The sequence below is a fragment of the Olea europaea genome, chromosome 17 (assembly GCF_002742605.1).
Source record: "Olea europaea var. sylvestris chromosome 17, O_europaea_v1, whole genome shotgun sequence".
In the NCBI taxonomy this organism is placed as follows: Eukaryota; Viridiplantae; Streptophyta; class Magnoliopsida; order Lamiales; family Oleaceae; genus Olea; species Olea europaea.
In genome coordinates this window covers 14,428,205-14,431,307 of record NC_036253.1, presented here as the reverse complement: position 1 = coordinate 14,431,307, position 3,103 = coordinate 14,428,205, and the positions used below count along the sequence as shown (strand labels likewise).

The 3,103-nt window shown below is 39.0% G+C and overlaps 1 protein-coding gene across 1 annotated transcript in view; it reads right to left on the bottom strand.

Annotated features, from left to right (window-relative positions):
- Positions 1–3,103, bottom strand: part of LOC111365660 (N-acetylglucosaminyl-phosphatidylinositol biosynthetic protein gpi1-like) — a 20,514-nt gene that overhangs the window by 4,552 nt on the left and 12,859 nt on the right. The window lies entirely within an intron of this gene.

Below are 3,103 nucleotides of genomic sequence, written 5' to 3'. Positions count from 1 at the left end.
CATGTATAGTGTAATCTGTCACAAGGTAAGGTGTAGTAGGTTGGAGGGATGGTTGACAATCTTTTGTGTAATTTATATATACACAGTTGGTAGAGCCAGCCGTATATATCAACCAAGTGGATAAAAGTTTGAATAGATTCTTCTGGTTTTTTGATCTTCATCTTGCTCTTTCTCTTTTGGTTAAAATCCATCATGGTATCAGAGCTGTACTGATCTTTGAAGCGGGACCTGTGAGATCAAAAAGAAGAGAAAACAAGTAAGAAACCTGAACATAAAAAACCTTCATCATATCAGTCGTAATATAGGATCAGATCCAGATGGCATCAACTGGATTTTCAGCACCTTTACCTTCGGTTTTCACAGGAGAGAACTATGACTTTTGGGCAACAAAGATGAAGGCTTATTTAAAGGCTTATGACCTGTGGGAAATCACAGAATCAGGTGTTGAACCACCGGCCTTAAGAGCAAATCCTACAATTACTCAACTGAAGCAACATAGTGAGGAGGTTGCAAAAAAGTTCAAAGCCTTGTCTTGTATCCAGTCGGCTGTGTCTGATGGAATATTCACCAGGACAATAACCTGTGAATCAGCAAAGGAGGCCTGGGACAGGTTGCAGGAGGAGTTCAGAGGCAATGTAAGAACAAGACAAATGCAAGTCTTGAACTTAAGAAGAGAATACGAAGGCCTGAAGATGAAGGACACTGAATCTGTCAAAGACTATACTGATAGACTGATGAAGGTTGTGAACAAAATAAGGTTGTTAGGAGATAACCTTCCTGATAGGAGAATAGTGGAAAAGGTTTTGATAAGCTTACCAGAAAAATTTGAGGCTAAGATATCATCTCTTGAAGACTCAAGAGATCTTTCCACTATAACTTTAGCTGAATTGATAAATGCTCTCCATGCCACTAAACAGAGGAGGCAGCTGAGGCAAGAAGAAGAACAGGTCGAAGGAGCTTTGTTTGCAAAAGGGAAGTACAAAGCTCAAACAAGTCTTAATATGAAGAAAGCAGGATCTGAGAAAAAGAAGGGGGAAAGCAGCAAGTCTGCTGATACAGCAAACTCATATCCACCATGTCCACATTGCAAAAAGACTGGACATTCACCAAAATGGTGTTGGTATAGACCAGGAGTTCAGTGTCGAAATTGTAAACAATTTGGTCATGTGCAAAAGGTGTGTAAATCACAAAAGGAAAGACATGATAAGAAGCAGGCTCAGATGGCAGACGATCAGCTGCAACATCAAGAGGAGCATCTCTTCACTGCCAATAATTTCAATGGCTGCAACAGTGATAAAACCTGGTTACTGGACAGTGGCTGCACCCACCACATGGTCTCTAATTCAAGCACCTTTTTTGAATTAGATCGAACATATAAATCGAGGGTAAGAGTAGGCAATGGAGATTATGTCAAAGTGGAAGGGATTGGAGTGATTGTTGTACACACTCCATCAGGTATTAAACGAGTTTCAGATGTTCTTTTTGTGCCTGAAATTGACCAAAATTTAATTAGTGTTGGTCAATTAATTGAGAAGCAATATACATTGATTTTCAAAGGAGATGGCTGCACCATACTTGATCGAAAAAATCAGGAGTTGATGTCTGTTGAAATGAAGCAAAGAAGCTTCCCTTTAGAATGGAAAAATTTGACATCTCATGCATACTCTTGTACTGATATGAAATCTACACTTTGGCACAAAAGGTTTGGTCATGCAAACTTCACTTCACTTAAGCAAATGCATAAGATGAATCTTGTTGAAAACTTGCCTGACATATGTGATGATAGCTGTGTATGTGATATCTGTCAACTTGGAAAGCAAGCGAGACTACCATTTCCTAAAAATCAGTCAAGAAGAGCATCAAAAAAGCTGGAATTAATACACTCTGATGTTTGTGGTCCAATGAGAACACAAACACTAAATGGTAGTAGATACTTTATACTCTTCATTGATGATTTAACAAGGATGTGTTGGGTTTATTTTTTAAAGAAGAAGTCAGAGGTTGCTGGTGTATTTCAGAAGTTCAAAAATCTGGTGGAAAATGAGTGCAATTGTAAGATCAAAGCCATCAGAACAGATAATGGAACTGAGTTCAAGAATGATCAGTTCGATAAGTTCTGTAATGCTGTTGGAATCAAACATCAGTTGACAATACCGTATTCACCACAACAAAATGGAGTTTGTGAAAGGAAAAATAGGACGGTGATGGAGATGGCAAGATGCTTGATGCTTGAGAAGAAAATTCCAAAGGATTTTTGGGCTGAAGCTGTGAATACAGCAATCTACCTTCTGAACAGATTACCAACAACAGCTTTGAACAAACTAACTCCTTTTGAGGCTTGGTATGGAGTTAAGCCAAATGTCTCGCATTTGAAAGTGTTTGGAAGTATATGTTATACTCATATACCTGATGCAAAAAGGGATAAATTGAGTCCAAAGGCAGAGCTTGGAATTCTAGTTGGCTATTGTGACAATGCAAAAGGGTATAGAGTCTACAATCCTCAAACCAAGAAGATGATATCCAGCAGGTAGAACTCTTGCAGGTGTTTATGCCAGATGTAATTCAGCCATGTTGGAGCCTTCAAACTTCAATGAGGCAATGAATTCACATGATTGGATGACTGCAATGAAGGAGGAGATTAATATGATAGAAAAGAATGAAACTTGGGTGCTAGTTGATAGACCAAAAGAAAAAAATGTGATTGGTGTTAAATGGGTGTACAAGACCAAACTGAATTCTGATGGGTCCATTAACAAGCTCAAAGCCAGATTAGTTGCAAAGGGTTATGCTCAACAATATGGTGTTGATTACTCAGACACATTTGCTCCGGTGGCTAGGTATGAAACCATCAGATTACTGCTGGCAATGGCTGCTCAAAGTGGCTGGAAAATTCATCAATTGGATGTGAAGTCTGCCTTCCTAAATGGTTATCTAAATGAAGAAATTTTCATTGAACAACCCGAAGGCTTCTTGCTGGAAGGAAATGAAGAGAAGGTATATCTATTGAAGAAGGCACTATATGGATTGAAGCAGGCTCCAAGAGCCTGGTACAGCACGGTAGATGAGCATTTGAGCCGTCTTGGTTTTGTGAAAAGTGTCAATG